We start from the raw sequence: 14,169 nt of genomic DNA on the forward strand, positions 1-14,169 counted from the left end.
TATATATGCGATACATATTTAAGTTACTTGGCACTATCACTGCACCTAGGTATTTGCATTGGAACCAAACCACAATTTGTCAAAGGTTACAAGTAATGTTGAAAAATCGTTCAAGTCTAATTCACCCCCCTCTTGATAATTGGCCTATGATGCAACTCTTTGGCCAATATAAGTACAGTGTAGTATGCTTGCAATTGGATGAGTTTCATTCTTGGCCCAAGCAAGGGAAACTTGAGTTCCACAGTGCAGAAAATTGAGTAATTTTTTGAGAACAGTTGTGCTTTGTGTATGATGTACCATGTCCTTCTCTCTTTCTTATGGTTTGTATCTTTGAGCAAATTATTGTTTTTGCAATTCAGGTATATTTAGATTACAAATTTATGTATATAGTTTATTACTTTAATGTCATTATATGTTAGATTAATCATATAAGTCTTAGAGCATACGGGTTATGCATGAATATGGATTATAGTCCATAAATATCCAAACTTCTCAACAAATTTAATTAATAAATTTCATAATATGATAATTTTTATTTATTTGATTTTATAAAAAAATATATAATCACATTAACTTTTTTAAAATGTCAGTCACGTTAATTTTAATTATTACTTAAAAAAATAAAATTTTAGACTTTATAATGGCAAATTATAGTTTTACAATAACATATAACGGAACAAACCATCATATACAGTAACGGAGGTAGGAATTCATCTGAGAGGGGTCCAGTTAAAATATGTAATCTATAAAAATAACATACATAAAATAGACATAAGTTGATAAGAGAATTTCTAATAAGAATTCGATAAGATATTATAAGTAAATTATAATAATTATCGTTTATTTTTTATTAATTGAAATCTAATTAATCATAATAACTTCATTGTCAATACTTAGAAATATATCTCTTTCAATGTAATTCATCAAACAATCATTTAGTAATTTATCTCTTATTCTATCATGAAGTAGATTTTTCATATATCTAGTAAGATTAATGATCAATTTTATTTTGACAATTTAATTTTATAATTAACGACATAAAAATATAAATTTACCATCAATTTTATTTTGTATATTAGAATATAAGTCTAAGGAATATAAGGTTAATCTTCTATAACTCACTCTGATGCATAGGTATAAACTTTATTTTTTTTTTTTAAAAGAGACTTTGTTTTTATAATTATACTTTTGTTCGTAATTAAGGATGCAATTACAGTGATAAAAAGTCAAAAACTTTGTCCTCCTAAAAGAATAAGAACTTTTTTTTTTACTTATAGATGATTGGAGACAAAATAAACAAAAAAATAGAATAACCTATAATTACCTTTGAGCTAGGAAATGGGTTGTTTAGTCCACTAACCATACGGTAGTATTATAGAATAATGAGTATCAGCTTGTCTAAGTTTAGGACATAAAAAAGGTGATATCCCCATCTTAATTTAGTAAAATTACTAATATATAATCCTAAGAGATTTGGAAATTTCAGAGCGGTCCAGTGCCCCCCTTGACCCTAGTGTGGCTCTGCCATTGATCATATATACTATTTTTATTTACATAATGACTACCTTTTTCATATTGTATAACTTCCTAATTTGATCAATATAATACCTTGTATTTAATATATATATATATATATACTTTTATAAATAAAAATCAAATTATGGAATTCATTAATTTAGTTAATATAAATTTTACACATAAAATTTTATGAAAGATTACAATAAAATTATTTTAATTTTTCTAATTTTAAATTTTTTTATCACACTAACACGTATTTAATGAATTTATGAATTATAAATGCAAATATAAAATACATTTATGGTACAAATATTGTAATAAATTTATTCTTAATAATTTAGGACACTACACATAGAGGTTATCTCAATAAAAAAAATTATATTTATTATATTTTAGGCATAATATATGTATATATTATATTTTAAATAAAATATATAATTATGTAAATGTAATGTATAATAATTTAAAAATAAAATAATTAACTATATGAATATAAAATTTAGATAAATAAATTATTTTGTTAATAAAATAAAACTTTAGGATTTAATTCTTTCAAATTAAAAATAAAGTTATGGATGTTTTAGTTATTTTTTTATAATTAACTGTAAATTAGCTTAAATAGACTAAATCATAAATTTTACAAACCTCAAAAATTAATTTATTATTTACCTTAAATTTTATGTTAAGAGTTGAAGTGTCAGTCTTAATGCAATACAAAATAGTTTAAAAAAAAGTCAATTATCATTATTTAAAGCTATAATTATAATTTACTTTTCTAAATAAAAATATTATTTTAGATGCTATTAAAAAAAGTAATTTATAAAAAATTATTTTATTATTTTAATATTTTTATAGTTAAAATTTAATAAATTTAATTTTATATTATTTTTTAATATATTTTAAAAAAAATAATTTTTTCAATAACAATTTTAATAACAATACTAAACAGATGCTTAGAATGATCAGTAAGATGAGAATTTTCCTCCCTTAATAATTAGAGTTCAACTCTATTAAAAAAAACTCAAAATTTTTTTTATTTTAAATGTATCAAGACAATTTGGAGAGTGCACTTTTAAGATCGCCCAATTAGAAATTTATTATAGGTAAGCAAAAATTGACTTAAAAATACCCTTAACGGTAAGTACCAAAAAAAATTATAGTTATAACATTAAAAGTTAATATTTTTAATTCTTTTCGCTTGGTCATTCAACCATTAATATTTTAATAAAGGGCAATTGCGTTGTAAGTAAGGGGCTGTAGTTTTAAAAATTATAATTTTATCATTACATTTTTATTTTATGATTTTTTAAAAAAAATATTGTTCACTCCTAAAATTGTTTAAATTTAAAAATTTAACTATAAAATTTATTATTTTTTTTAAATTACTATTTACCTCTTTAATATTTTTATTTTTGTTTTGACCTTTGCATTTCTATATAAATTTCATTCATATTTTTTTATTATTTAAGTTTGATCTCTTAATATTTTATATTATCATTTTAGTCCCTATATTTTTATCAAAATTTATATAATTTCTAATTCTGACACTGATTTTAATTATTAATGCAATACCAAATAGCTAAAAAACAGCATAAGCAAATTAATCTAGAAAGTTAATTAATCTCTAGAGCTAAGAAAGGTTTAAAAAAGATTACCGCGCATAGAAGAAAGTTCTTCCAATTTTACATATGTTTCTTTAAAAAATAATTTAGTTGATTAATATTTCGAATGATTTTGAAAACTCGTATATATTGAACACAACTTATCAAAATCTCACTCTAAATAGAACAGTAACTCATATTGATTGCTTAGAAATCTAAGCATAAAGATAAAGGCAATTAAGGATCTGTTTAGTTTAACTGTTGAATATAGTTGATAACTGTTAGTCGATAGCTGTTATTGTTAGCTGATAGCTGATAGCTGATAATAGCTGATTTATGTTAAGTATCAGTTAAAATTATATTTAACAGATGTTGTTGATATGTGAAAAGACTAATAAGGGTATATATTATATCATTTATTTTATTATTAAAATAAGAAAATAATTAATTTTTTTAAATAATTAAATAACTTTAAAAATATAGATAAATTAATAAAATTATTATTATTATTATTATTATTGATAAAGAAAAAATTTAAAATTAATTTTAAGCTTTTAGATATAAATAAATATTTTATATTTTATGTTATTAATAAAAAAATATTTTAATAAAGTTGAAATACGTTAATTAAAATATTAAGATTATAAATAAAAAATATAAAAATATTAATAATATTAATTTTTAAGTTAAATAAAAAAAAATAATATAGTCAAAATAAAAAATAAAATAAAATCAGTTATCAGTAATTAGTAGTTGAGAAACAGCTCTAAAAATAGAGTTGATAAAAATTATAACTGATGGGTATCATATCAGCTACCTATCAGTTATCAGCTTTATTTTTTAAAATTTATCATACACTTTATTTCATTTGTTTAGATGTCTATCAGTTACTAATTATATTTAACAGGTGAATCAAATATTCACTAAATATAAAATTTGAAAAATCAAACAGATAAAATAAAAATAAACTGCTGAAATCTATTGAATTGATTGATTTTGTTATTGATTTAGTTGGTGTCTTTACCGTAGCACTACGAATAATATTTATAGCTGTACTTGACGGACCCTGAAAAGTTCCGAAACCTTCACCACTCTACGCCTGCACGTTCAAGCGGTTACGGCAATTTACCCGAGTTTTCTATTACCGGCTAGTAACCTATCAAAAAAGTTTCGACTAACTGACATAACTTCTACCAATGACCACTAAAAATTAATAACTTTCAGTAATAGCTATCCAAAAATAATAAATAAATAAGTAATTAAATCTCATAACTAAATTAATGTAATAAAACTAATTTTAAAAAAATTAATTTAATTAATTATAAACTTAAAAAATAATTAATAAGGTGGTGTAATTATTTTTGGATATATATATATATGGGGAAAAATGTTATTGCCTTTATTGGTGTCAGTGGTAGTTGGCGGAAGGGAATCCAGTTCCAATCTTGTTATGTTGATCCATACTCAGAAAGAGTAGGATTCTGATACTTGTCCACTAAGGCAAGTAAGTGCTTCGTGGGACTCCACCAAAATTATTTATCCATTTATGTGCCTTTAATTTATCAAAGCCAAGCTTAAGGGACGATTGGTCACCCTTCACCTTTTGAGCCTATGCTCAATTGCCTCTGCTTTTTCAGGATTAATGTCTCCACTTCATGGAGCTTTCTATCCAAGATCACTCTTTTTTCTTTCTTTTTTTTTTAAGATGCAAAATAAATCTGCATTACAAGCCCCTGGAGCATCATTACAGCAAGCTATCCGAAGAAGAGTGGCAGAGATCCAATTACAGGGCAATTGATTATGCATACTAAGATTAGCTAACATGGGAAAGATCATCCTTCATGAAAGATTGAATAGCCTGAACAACAGCTCGAATTTCCCATGGAGCGTTGGTGCTGCTTTGATCCTAAAGCATTTATGAGGATCAGAGAATCAGATTCCAGAACTATATTAGAACATCCCATATCATTTGCTAATCGAATTGCCTCCGGCACAACAGTAGCTTTCCACTGAAAGGGGAAGAGCACCGGTCTTTCTTTGCCCAACCATCAACAACCCTGCCTGAAAAATTCATTGCGATAACAACAACTGAAGAAATGGGAGAGGATTCAGACCATGCAACATCACAATTGAACTTGATAAAACCCCAAGCAGGCCGAGACCAGATCACTTGATGGGGGCCATGGCTGGACTTGATCCATTGCTAGTTGGATGCACACCCTCCGAGTCCAGCTCTTGAATTGCACAATTAATTCTCATCAAAGTAGAGAGAGGATTTGGCGTACAAGAATAAAAAACTACCTTGTTTCTCTCCTTCCCGATTTGCCAACTTGATCCATTTAACATATTCTTCTATTTTATTAATTATTATTTATAATTCAAATTTAATTTTATAATTTTTAAAATTTTATATAGTTTAATCATTCATATTATTATTATTATTAAACTTTTTGCATTGCTATTTGTATCACTAATCTTGAGTATAATCACACATAAACATAAACTATAACAAATATTCATAGTCTAAATGTATTTTATTTTCTGAAAATAATTGTTCTCTTCTTGATTGAATTTTAGAATCAAATTGCACCGATAATGCAAAAAGTTCCTTTTTCTATTTTTTTTTCTTACTTTGCTCTTTGCTTCGTATTTGCAATAACTTTTTTACTTTTGTAACACTAAGGCTCCGATTATTGTCTATAAAAAAAAAAAATTCTGTTTGTTTTAAAAAAATAACTCGTATATAAAAAAGAAAATATTTTTTTAACAAATATTTTTCATAAAAATATTTTTTATTATTTAATTGTAATATTAAATTAATATTATATATATATATATATTTATATTTTAATAAAATTATTAAAATTTAAAAAATAAAAAATAATTTTCGCTTTTAAAAAGAAAAATTTATTTTCTTTAAAAATAAGAAAAATATTTTCTATATACTCATTTTCTTGGGTACTCTCAAATATTAAAAAATATAATTAAAAAAAAAAATAATTTTCACAAAACAATTAAAGCTTAAGTTATTATTATTTTTTTTTTACAACAACGACACGTGATGTTAAGTGCTTTGACTTTTATATATGGTTTTTACCGCGAGGCACACTGTTTGGCTGAGGAATTTTGCATGGTAACTGCCATGCAATTACATGTGGTTGGGTTTGTTTCTTTTTATATATATTTTTTATTTCATAAAATAAACTCAAATTATTTCGTTCTCCACTTATACATGTTGAGTCGATTCTCATTTCAATTTTTAGAATTTTTATACTTAACAAATAGATTATGTAATTAATACATACTTTCAGAGCTTAATTACTCTCTTTCTCTCTATATATATATAATTAGAAAATATGATATACTAATTAATGTAGCTTAAAGTAGATATAATATGTATTACCTTAGATCATTTATTATATTCATATCTCTTATAATCTATTTTTCATAATTATGTCTTTCTTGTTTCACAATATTCTTAACCTCAGTTTAATTTGTTTTTCCAAGATGTCCTGCCAAATCGAATCATTCATGGTCCTTAATTTGATAACAATCAAAGATAGCAAGAATAAAATTAAGTCTTGAATAACTAATAAGAGTCATGAATATACAAAGTGAAGATTATTTAATTTCTTTGTATAGAATTAATATGCTTAGTTATAAATCTTATAAAAGCTTATAGGCTGATAGGCCGAGTATATAAATTCACTCCTGTACTTTACCAAAAAAGCCTAATGGCACCCTAACCTTTCAAAATGTCCCATATACAATACACTTAAACATTCAAAAAATGGAATTAAGATAACCTATGAGCATAGTCAACAGAGAGTGTGAACAAATTCACAAAGGAGAGAGTAAGATGTTAAAAAATGCTGACATGGAAAATAAAAAGAAAAATGAAAAAAAAAACTAGCAGTAAAAAAAAAATTCTCCTTCATTACGTCGTCACTTTAGCTAATCACACCACTCTTTCTAGGCTTGTTTCTTCTCTGTCTTGCCTTGTTGATCTTGCCAACTGATAGTTGCTTAAAATGTCATATCTTTATCATTGCATACTTAGTCTTTTAAGTTTGTTTTTTGTTCAATTAGCTTTTTAATGCTTATTTTTATGTTATTAGGTGTTTACAAGAGCATGTAAAGCTTATGAAGCACAAAGAGGTGAATTGAACATAAAAAAAAAGCAAAATATACATCAAACATTTTAAGGCAAAATGAGCTGAGAATTTAATGAGGACTTAGCCAATGACAAAATGGGCTTAGGGGTATCTTATTCATGGTATTTGGAGGCTAATGGTGAAAAATAAACAGATTCGGACATCAATCCATGTTGAACTTCTTTGGATAGTCTTAATGAAGTTTGTATATGATTCACTATTTAGAGTGTGAATATGATGTTATGGGCTTATATGGACCTTAGTTGATATATTTTGAGGTGATATATAAAAAATGAGAGCAATTAGGCCAGATTACATTGAGGGTCACATGTTAAGTGTGTTTGGACTCTTTATAGTTAGTTATGTGGGACCATAAGTTAGAGCCTTAATTGATAGATTTAATTATTCTATCTAAGGCTCAAAATAAATAAAATAAAGGTGTGGGTCCCCAAGGTCGTGTAAGTAGTAGATCTGTACAAGGAGAGTTCCTTTTTTTAACTCGTTTTCCTACTTTAATTAGGATTCTTGAGATAGTTTTAAAACTAGGACTTTCAAATCAGACCTGGAGTCTGAGTTAATATATTTTTCTCTATAAAAGGGTCCAAAATATAGATCTGAAGCAATTCAATCCAAATTCTCTTTTTGTGCATTTAAAGATATCAACTACTTGATCTGATTGTTGGTGTGATTTCTTATTCTTCTTTTGACTTGTGGAGCACTTGGAGTGCGTAGCATTATCATCAACATTAGATTCAAGTTGTTCAAATTACTTCTAAAAGGGCAGCATGCTTTTGTCTCTTCTTTTGTTAATTTGTTTGTATTTAATGTTTGTAGTTATGTACGAGTAGAGTTGTAATTTAGTAGGGAGATAGTTGAAGGCATGGAACATTTTATCATGAGACTTTGATTCGAGTTTAATAAAACCTAGATTTGTTCTATACTGAATATCACTTTTCTTTTGGTGTATATTATGAATGTTGAATTTATGGTTAGTTAGGGTAGCCAACTAATTAATTATGCATAAAAACATATTGCTCAGTTAAGATAATTTGAGTACGTAATAGCTTAAATAATCTAACTACAAGTAGCACATAATGATTTAATTTCATTATAAAGATGAGTGTCTAGGTTAAATGAACTATGCTGAATGAGTTTGTTACCTTGAATTAGGATGTCTTTCTAATGATTAATGCTATAATTAAATTCAATTATAAGCTACTTTAGTCTCAAATTAAGTGTGATGGTAAGGGATTAATTGTAGAGCACTTCCCGATTAATCTAATCTATAAGGAAAGATAAAGAAGTTGTTAACTTCTATAACCAATTTACTTAATTGAATAAATTTGCATCTTTAGTCAATAATTGATACATGTTACATGGTGAATACACCATGTTTACTAAATTTGTTGCAATTTGATTGTGTTGAGTATTCATAAGTGTCATTAGCCTTAGTTTATATTCTAGCATTATTAGTTTAGCTTTAGTAGTTTAGCAAATACAAATCAAAAGCCCCTTTTATTTTATTTGCACATTCAGTTATAGATTAGGTATTTATTTTATTTGTTTTAGGTTCCTTTTATTTATTTGTGTCTCTAAGATCTGTTTTCTTGTTTGCGTTTACTTATTCCTTGTGAGATTGACCTCTACTTACCCTATATTTAAGTAGTTTAGATAGAATATTTTTAATTGGTGCATTTAGCACACATCAAATTTTAGCGTCATTGCCAAGGAGTGATTGTTATTTGTTTTAAACTTGAATTCAAATATGTTTATATTTAGTTTTTGTGTTTATTCTTAGGTTGCATGTCTGAAGAAGAACTTGATATAAGGCTTAAATGTATCAGGGAATTTGTCAAGCATGAAGCCAAATTATCCACTCCATTCAGAGCTGAAACTTTTGTTGGAAACGATCCACAAGTGATTCCTTCTTAACTTTTAGAACAAGAACCTTTAGATTCATCAAGTGATTTAGAATTAGAAATCATGGCTACTAATGCTAATGAAAATCACACCATTAGGGAGTTTGCAACTCCTGACATGTACCAACAACCATTATGCATTCAATATCCTGCACTTGCCGTACCTTTTGAATTGAAATTTGGCTTTATTCACTTATTGCTTACTTTTTGTGGTCTTATAGGTAAGGATTCTCACAAACACCTCAAGGGGTTCCATATTGTGTGTTCAAGTATGAAACCTATAGGTATTATAGAGGAGTAAATTAAGTTGAGACCATTCCCATTCTCATTTGGGGATGCAGTGAAAGATTGGCTTTGCTACTTACCTTCTAGTTCCATAAACGCATGGAATGACTTGAAGCGGTTATTCTTAGAGAAGTACTTTCTAGCTTCAAGGGCAGCCAACATTAGAAAAGATATTTGTGGCATTAGGTAGTATAATGGGGAGTCATTGCATGAGTATTGGGAGAGATTCAAGAGATTGTGTGTAAGTTGCCCACATCATCAAATAAGTGACCAACTACTCATTCAATATTTTTATGAAGGTCTTCTTCCGACTGATAGAGGCATGATAGATGCAGTTAGTAGAGGTGCTTTGGTAGATAAGACACCTAAAGCAGCAAAGAACTTGATATTAAACATGGCTGCAAATTCACAAAAGTTTGGAGTAAGGAATGATCCACCTACAAGAAGATTCAATGAGGTAAGTACATCTTTCTTAGAAAATCAAATAGCTAATTTGACTTCTATTGTTATCCAGTTAGTTGTAGGGAATGTGCAACTAGTGAATACATGTGGTATATATTTAGCACAATGACATCCAACTGATATGTGTCCTACATTGCAAAAGGATTCCATTGAGCATGCAAATGTAAATTGGAGGATTTCCTAGTCTACCATAAATGAAGTATGATCCTTATGTAAACACATACAATCAAGGATGGAGGGATCAACCTAACCTTAGATATGGCAATCAAGCACAAAGGAACACCTTTCCTAATTGACCCCCTGGTTTCAACCAATAACAAATTTAGTTTCAAAAGCAACCACAACTAGCAGGTCAAGATCAATGTATGTCTTTAGAGGACATTGTCAAATCTTTAGCTACTAATACTATGAATTTTCATAAAAAGACAAGGGCAAGTATCCAAAATTTGGAGAATCAAATGAGCCAGATGGCCACATCAATTAGCAAATTAGAAGCACAAGGGTCTGGTAAGCTTCCTTTTCAACCAGTTAAGAACCGAAAAGAGAATGCATGTGCAATTGTGTTGAGCAGTGCCAAGGAAGTGGAAGCACCAAGTAAGGAGACTCCAGCTGAACAAAAGGTTGACCACAGAGTTGAAAAAGAAAAAGTGGTTAACGAAAACAATGAAGAAGAGCAAGAGGCAGAAGTCCATTCAAAGGTAAGTCCTTTTATGTCACACCTTACCTCTTTGTAAGGCATAACATGACCCCGTAGTATACCTAATAAATTACCGAACTTCACCTACCGTTAATCTATTAAATATACTACAAGGGGTTTTAACGTATCAATTTCCTATTTAAGTTTGGCGTGGTGAGAAAAGCAGTATTAAAATGTAATTGATTCAAATGGATGTCATAAAATTTATTTAGAAATAATTGAGCATTTTTAAAATTTTGCAAAAATTCTGCATGGTGCCAGCTAAAAATGCAACAAAACAGTTCTTCTAAACCAATGAAAATCAATTTATAAAAATATATAATCCACAATTCAACTCAATCAAACATTGAAGCATATCATTTCAGTCTCAACAATTTCATCATAAGAATATAATTCATCATTTGCAGAATTCAAAAAGAAATTTAAATGTTTGCATTCATTGGGATAACAAAGTTTATATGATAAAATCTACATTAACTGAAGTGACCAAAATAACATTATAAAGATTTTTATACAATTTCTCAACGTCTATACGTAAATACATATAGATATATGTACATAAAAATGAATATACAAGGGTATACTTAAAATGTATACCTGAAGCTATATCCTATTCTGCTTTATGTTGCTCACTCTGTAGCTCTTTCCTCTTCCTTACCTGCAACAGCATGAAACAGCTATCGCTGAGCAAACACTCAGTGGTGCACAACTATAATTTAAAACTTAATATAAACACAGTTTATCAAATGGTAAACAAGAGTTTACAACATTCACATTTCCATAAATCATGAAAATAACATCTAGATTTTCAATAACATTTTATCAAAATAATTTCAAACAATAGTGTTGCCACAATTCACATAACTTAGGTCATGACACAAAATTTTCAATTAATACTGTGTTGTATACCACAACAAAGCAATCCACAACCTCACTAACTGAAATTAATGAGGGAGGGGGCTAGCTAGCTATATGAGTACTCATCCAAACTCAACCTCAACTGGCAAGCCAGAGAGGGAGGAAAACGTAATCAAACTCAACCCCATAGATGGAGGAGGAACACAATAAGAATTGTCATGCCAAGTGTGGTTTCAAAAAACCAATACAAACATTTCATTCAAATAATTTCATTGCAAATCAACAATCATATTTCATTCGTAAATTTACCCTTGTAGGGTAGGCAACACACACTTTCTCAAATTAAAATTCTTAATGCAATAAAAATCATAATCATTCATATAAACTTATTCAAAACAATTTCTAATTGAAAAACAAAGAATTAGAATTAGTTGTGCACAAATCTTATGTAAATCTTCTTTTTTCTTGACTCAATTCTCCTTATCCTTCAAAGTCGCATTTTCTACTAAAAGTACAAAATTAAAGTATTTTAATACTTCTCCCAATTATCTCCAATAGCTAATGAAATAAATGCCTAATTCATCTCTAAGTAGATTTTGAAGTTTTCAATATATTCTAGGTCTAGGGTAGTTCTGGACCCCGATTTTATAACCCTATTTCAACCTAGTTTTAGTCATAATTTGATAAAGTATTCTTCATGAAATTTGTTCCTTTATATCTTAGTTTTATTTTCTAATTTGAATCAATTAATTTTGAGTTTTGTAGCTCTAGTTATGGTCAATTTACCAAGTACTGGACTAGTGACTAATAATGTTCCAAAACATGGCAGATTCTAGAACTCAAAGTTGTCAAGCTAATTGGACTAGTTATAGTCATAATTTGGCTTAGTGTTCTTCATATGAGTTGTTTCCCTATGTCTCATGGTTACACAGGTTCAAGAATCACTAAATTTGAAGTTGTGTAGGGCAAGTTATGGCTAATTAACCAACCTAGACTCATAAATCCTACAACTCCAAAATTCCAGGTTTTAGATAAGTATTACAATTAAGATTTAAGGGTCTTACACCCAAAATTTGAGTAATGTTTCTAAACAAAAGTTGTAGCCCTAATTCTTAGGTTTTCAAATCATTTTGGTTCATCTCATTTGAAATTTTCTAGTGAAAATTATGGTCTAATTACTGTCCTAGGGTCAAATGGCTAAAATGATTCAAGTGCAGGAATTCCAGATTGGGAAGTCCTGACTTCTCCTAAAAATTTTCCCAAGACGCCTTATGATCTGAGTTCTAGCCAAAGCATCAAAGTTGTATTTTTAGGTCTTATAAAGATTTTAGTTTTTGAATCACTTCATTTTCAGTTTTGTAGCTCAAGTTATGACAATTTTTCCAAAACTGGTTGGATAGGTAATTGTCCAGAATTTCTAGGTATGTCCAGAGTCAAGGTAGATTTGCTGGACCAGCTTTGTCTAGCAATATGATTAACTTAGGGTCATTATTTGGGTTCATAATCTTCATAAGAAATGTTCTACTATGCTTTAGGTTTCCATTGGTTTAAGAATCATCTAATTTGGAGTTTTTTAGAGTGAGTTATGCCTAAATTACTAAACGCTATTCATTTAATCATTTTTAGTCAGGTCCAGAATTGAAATCTAGATTCAAGTAAATTTTAGAGCAACCTATGATCAGTTTCTGGACAAGGTGTCTTCATAAAAATTCTAGCCCTATGTCTTATGCTTTATCTCCAACTGACCTCATACAAATTAGAGCTATGTAGCTCAAATTATACTCAATCAAAGCTGCTAGACTCAAGGGTCCAGAATTTAGCACAATGACACACTACATATCCATCAATTCCTTTCATTAATTCAACATCAATCCTCATCCCAAATATACCAAATGACCATAATTAGGCCTTATAGACCTCAATTGGTCAACATATCACAAAACCCTAATTTTCCATAAACCCTAATTTTTCATCATCCCAAACTCATGCAATTTAGTATATTAATTATATATATCACTTCATATAGGCTAATCTTCATATTTAATTCAACTAAAACACATCAAAATCTTACTTCCCTATGGCTGGCCAAATTCCATCCTTCCCCCTTCATGCATGATTTCATGCTTTCTCAAGTTAATTCTACTTATTTGAACTTAAATTCAATGAATATATAAGAAAAAAGCTTAGAAATAAACTTACCTCACTTGATGATTTTCTAATCTTCTATTTCCTTCAATCTCTTTGATTTATTTTGCTCCCAATCTTCCACTCAAGCTTAATTATCAAATTTTGTTGAAGTGGCTATGGATTTTATGGTGTAAAACTAGGGTTTTAGGAGCTCAAAGTGTGTAATAATGGAGGAAATGGAAAGAAAAGAGAGAGAGAAGAGATAAGTGAGCCGGCAAAAAATGGGATGGGAAGAAGGTGATCTTGATTTTAATTATTTTTGTCTTCTTTTTTTGAAATATTTTAATTTCATACAATTTAATGGACATTTAGGTCAAAAGTCACTTATAGGAGTGAATTGACCAAAATGCCTCTCATCGGTTATAATCCATCTTTTTAATAATGTCCGATGAGTCTTTAAGTTTTGATTCACTTATTTGAATTTGTTCTCTTTTCCTTTCTATGGTTTTCACATTCCCAATAGTTTCGCAATTATCCCTTAACTAAGG

The 14,169-nt window shown here is 28.2% G+C and overlaps 1 non-coding gene across 1 annotated transcript; it reads right to left on the reverse strand.

Moving 5' to 3' along the window:
* Positions 1-9,634: 9,634 nt before the first annotated feature.
* LOC131182739 (small nucleolar RNA R71) lies at positions 9,635-9,741 on the reverse strand. Its single transcript, XR_009150999.1, has one exon. It is a non-coding gene; the product is annotated as a small nucleolar RNA R71 (small nucleolar RNA).
* Positions 9,742-14,169: the final 4,428 nt, after the last annotated feature.

This window comes from Hevea brasiliensis, chromosome 8 (assembly GCF_030052815.1).
Source record: "Hevea brasiliensis isolate MT/VB/25A 57/8 chromosome 8, ASM3005281v1, whole genome shotgun sequence".
Taxonomy (NCBI): Eukaryota; Viridiplantae; Streptophyta; class Magnoliopsida; order Malpighiales; family Euphorbiaceae; genus Hevea; species Hevea brasiliensis.